At 38.3% G+C, this 4913-nt stretch overlaps 1 long non-coding RNA gene across 1 annotated transcript in view; it reads right to left on the bottom strand.

Moving 5' to 3' along the window:
* LOC109299743 overlaps nt 1-4913 on the bottom strand; it is a 36623-nt gene that overhangs the window by 14314 nt on the left and 17396 nt on the right. Inside the window, exon 2 of the long non-coding RNA XR_002097981.1 lies at nt 3304-3416. This is a non-coding gene — a long non-coding RNA (uncharacterized LOC109299743). The remainder of the gene's footprint in view (nt 1-3303; nt 3417-4913) is intronic.

The following is a 4913-nucleotide window of genomic DNA, read 5'->3' on the forward strand; positions in this document are numbered from 1 at the left end:
AGAGCTCCAAGATCCCTGTCAGTTCCTTCAGGACTCTGGGATGAAGCTCATCCAGCCCTGCTGATGAGTTGAATTCATTCAGACCCACCAACAGGTCTCACCAACAGGTCACCTCTTCTGTTATCTCCTCCCTCAGCTTGCCCTCTTACTACTTCCCCCACTGCCTTATCCCTGCCATCTTATCCTCACCACTGCTTTCTCAGCTGCAGTGGGGGTGGGGATGAATTTAAGATGGTCCCCTATAATTGGATGCTATACATGGAAAATTATAACAAACATAATTCTTAAACTTAGGGTTGTCTTCAATTCTGATAAATATGCTATTTTGCATGGCCGCATACAGGCAGAATACATGGGTGCTTGTCTTGTGATTACTGATGAGTGATCTGTAAAAGCCTCTTTGATATTACTTTGTGTTCCATGTCTGTTTGATCTCAGGCAAGTATCATCAGATGTGAAGAGGTCATTGTGTGGGTGACATAAATAAAAAAAGAAGACTTGGATCCTAACAGTACTTTCCAAAAGGCATTTAGTACTTTCAGCCCACAAGCACTATATAAAACACAAGCTTTTGTGGTATGTATATCTACTTTGATTAGTCTATAAGGTGCATATCTACCTTGCCTTGTACTTGACTTCAGACTAACGCAGCTAACTGTGTTTCTCTATGCTTAGGTGTCTACATCCAGTACTGAGACCCTGAAATCCTTATTCAGCTGCCATCTAATCTAATCCTAAAACTAAACTCCATAGGTGTCTTACAATGGAATGAAAGATATGTAGTGGGTTAGTTTTCATTTACAACAGGGTAAGAGTGTGCATGTCAAAAGTTACCACAGAGAAGCTGTCATGCTCTAGCACCCTAACCTGCTTTATCTCACATAGCTTATTTCTGTGTCCTTTGGGGTACTTGCTCAGCTTATATAAATTGTCATAGTTCTTTTGGCTTCACTAGAACTATGACAATTTACCTCCACTGAAAATATGGTTTGTTTCTGGTATAAAACTTCTTTACAGAACTCCTGGTTACTTATGATTATTGAAGATAGGTTTAATAGAGCAGGTCACTTGGGGTCCATCATATTTGGCAGTGGACTTCCCAGGGTGCAGTTTTGCCAGTAATCACAGCAACTTTTTTATTAATTAAATTTGTAACTTTATTCTTGTGCAATAAATGCAATGGTGTATGTGCATATATCTATAAATATCTATAATTTATGTATCTATATATTAATGTAAGTGCGTGTGTGTATGTATGTAATGTATAGAGTTGTGTATCATTTGTGTGTATGTGTAACGATGTTATGCTTACACATTGTTTACTCTGCAATGAAGTTCAGTAATATTAGAGAGATCCCAAGGAATGTGCAAAGTGAGATAAGAATTTTCCCAGACAGATTAGGTACATAGTTAAGTGTTATGAACTTAATTTTAACCTTCTTTTTAAAATCTTCTTTTCCAGGAACTCCAATAAAGTATGAATAGCAACTGTTTGATTATAATTAACTTGAAAAGCTAAATTCAATCCATTGTTTTCACTGAGTTTAGAGCTAAGAAGGATTTGGTAACAACATTTAGGGCTTAATTCTGGTGTGGGCATAGTACATACATAGATTTCTAAATGGGTTTAGACATCTGTTGCCAAGACGGCATTATGCTATGCCCTTACTAACAGCAGCCTCCAGCACAAGACTCTAAGCTATTCTTACATAGAACTGAGATAACCTGCTCAGTAAAGCTGCATAGAAAGACCATTTACACTCTTTAGCAGTATGCATGCAAGATGTGTTGATTACACCTGACTCCAGGTGCTCTTCTACAATGCTCTTAAAAAAAGCCTGAAGAATAGAACCACTGAAGTGTTTTGGAAATGGAACAATGCATAGTCTAAATACTGTATTGGTTTAACTAAATTGATTTTAAATCAATCTATTTAAATGGATGCAAATCACAATCATAAATCCATTTACAATGGATTAACCCTTTCTTAAATCAATTTAGGTTGATTTGGGGTAAACTACAGAATATTATGACATATATGTGATTTTCAATTACTGCAGCCTGTCAAACAAGACTTTACTGCTTTGTATATGTCATGCTATATTGACTTTCCAGGGTCTTTTTCTGATGAGAAGTTGCTTCTCATTTTTGGAATTGATCTGCCTATGTTACTAAGAAATAGTTTGGGATCAGATCATTTATGATATTTCTGTTCTTTTATTGTAGTTTTCTTATCAGTAGTGATGTCATTTTTGCTGTCTTAGGAGTCCTGCATAGTGAACAGCAAAAGTTCTGCATAGGGACTGGAGGAGTCAAATCTGGGTCTGCAGATCCATCCCATGGCACCTCTTGTCACAGAATTCATCAGGCCGCTCAGTGCGGAAGTTGGTCTGCTACCACTCCTGTGGCCAACACCTTCTTGACTTTGCCCGCTTTCCTGCCCAAGGGCTTGCTCTTGCTGTTCAAAAGATTATCTTACCTTGGGCATTCCATTGCTTCCTATTTATAGCTGGCAACTCAAAAAGAATTAACTAGTAGCTTGCACTTGATCAAATGTCTCTTTAGGGTGTCCTTGAAGAGCTTCCTTGGACAATACACATCACTGTTTCACCATATTGGGGCTGCTTGGATGGATGATTTATATATCATCCATCCAAGCAGGGACCACAGCAGGAGCATTCACATTGCGGCCCTGTTTGATTCCTTGAATCTGTGAATCCTATATACCTATCACTTATCCATCCAAGCCATGTGTCCTACCCATTGTAGTAGGCCCTTTATTGTTAATAATTTGATGGATATGCAGCCTCCATCCTGCAGGACTTTGTCATTGATCAGACCATTCTACCACCTCATTTGGAGTACGGCCTGAAAACACCTCTGGTAGAACTTCTCCAGCTGATGGATGTAAAGTATCCAAGTTTCCCACCTGTGGGATAATGTGATAGGCATGACAGCTTTTTAGATCTTTAGCTGGCTGGGGAGCTTGGCCAAGGTGTGGTGTATGATAAAAATCATGTGTGTCTGGATTTTCAAAATTAGGTAAATATGCAATTGCACTCACCTCAGTTTTGCATGCAAGTACCCCAAGTATGAACATAAACAGCTAATTTGCATATCCTGCGCTGCATTGTTTTTACAAAGCTTAAATGTATTCATTTGGTCTACTTGTTGACTGTCCAAGAATTGTTACAAACCAAATAAAATGGCATGATATGGTATGAACAAAAGATTAAGTATGTAATTAGCAAGAAATACAACAAATAAACATAACAAGCACATTTGAGCACTGACTATTTTTACCTAAAATGTACTTGAGCCAGGCTGATTTAATTTGATCATATGTGTTGGCTTCACATTCAGGGACAGAAACATGTGTGATGTGCTCTTCAAGCAGGAACAATAGAGCTGTCATTCTGAATGGGAGAAATAATGAGACAAGAGTTAGCAGGGTAGTAATAATATAATTGCCTGCTAATTATCATTATTTTTAATTCCATGCAAGATGTTTAGTTATATAAGCAAATACATCAAGATGATAAAATCAAAATGAAGAGCTTTGACTTTATCAAAACAAATGACTTTGGTAATGTTTCATAGAAAGCATTGCTGAAATGTTACATTCCTGCAAAGCATTTTGATTTCATCAAATCAGAGGTTTGTGTCAGAATAGGTTTCCATTAGAAAATACTCAACCAGTTATACTGCTGATTGTTCCCTACAGTTATCATCCTTGCTAATCTGGAGAAACTTTTAGTGGAATTTTTCTCTGAGTATTTATGGAAACTCTCTTTTGTTCTGTTTTTTTTTCCATTGCCTTATTAGGATTCTTGACCTCTCCTTTTAGTTGACAAGGCTTATGAAGTCAAATGTTCTAAAAACTGTATTGTTCAAACTGTTCTGAACTTTTGGAGTCCTAATCCTCTTAGCTGATGAGTATGTTCTAATTTCTTTCTTTCAGTCTCTCTCCCTCTCCTTTTGCTGAAAGACGGATGATAGTGCCATATTTTTTTTAAAAATCACAAGTTCATCTCAGAACTGTGATTTTCCAGCATCAATCAATTGCTTGTTGCTATTGATGTTGCACAAAAGTTCATGAAAGGGCTGCTACTGATAATATTTGGACAGGAATTTATGCTCTACAGTTTACTCATCAAGACATTAGAATGCATGCTGCTGTTATTCAGAGCTCGTTGATTTGTCCAATATTTGTTTTGAAGTGTTTTCCAAAAGCAAGTCATTCTCATTATGTACAGACTAGACTTGGCTGTTTATGAAGCAGTTTTTCTCTCTTTTTTCTTGTACTGTACTGTAATTTAAAAGTGAACTGTAGAAGAGCTTGTCAAGCAATGGGCACGTGGAGAAAGCTTTAGTGCTTCAGCTGACTTGAATTTTCTAGTTTCATACTTGGAAAAATTGCCACAACAACTACAAAAGTGTGGCCTTTTGCCCAGTGGTGACTAAGCAACTTGAGACTAATGCCTTTGTGATATAGAAGAGAGGTCATATTATATGTCCTTTCCATCCCTTGAGAACGCTTTTCTCCATACAAGTTTAAAGTGCTGTTTGAGATTCTCTTCTCTCTGAAGCATTGATATCCCAGCTAAGCAACACAATATAAATGCAGCAGAGTGCAGCAGCATGGGTCCTATAAACCAGTGGTTTTCAACTTTTTTTGTACCAGGACCCATTTGTAAACATTGATGGCCAGTCCCAACCTAGTAAATAGTTTAAATAGAAAACAGCCCCCTGACCCTGCTGGTGCCCCTCACTCCCAACCCACAAACCCCCAGCCCTACTAGTGCTCCTCACTCCTGACCCACTGTCCCCTGTCTCTAAGCCACAACTCCCAGTGTGTGGGGCAGAGGGTGGGTATGTGGGGCAGGGGGTGCATGTAAGGCATGGGTGGCATG

Source organism: Gavialis gangeticus, unplaced genomic scaffold (assembly GCF_001723915.1).
Source record: "Gavialis gangeticus isolate Ggan-Ray unplaced genomic scaffold, GavGan_comp1, whole genome shotgun sequence".
NCBI classification, from domain to species: Eukaryota; Metazoa; Chordata; order Crocodylia; family Gavialidae; genus Gavialis; species Gavialis gangeticus.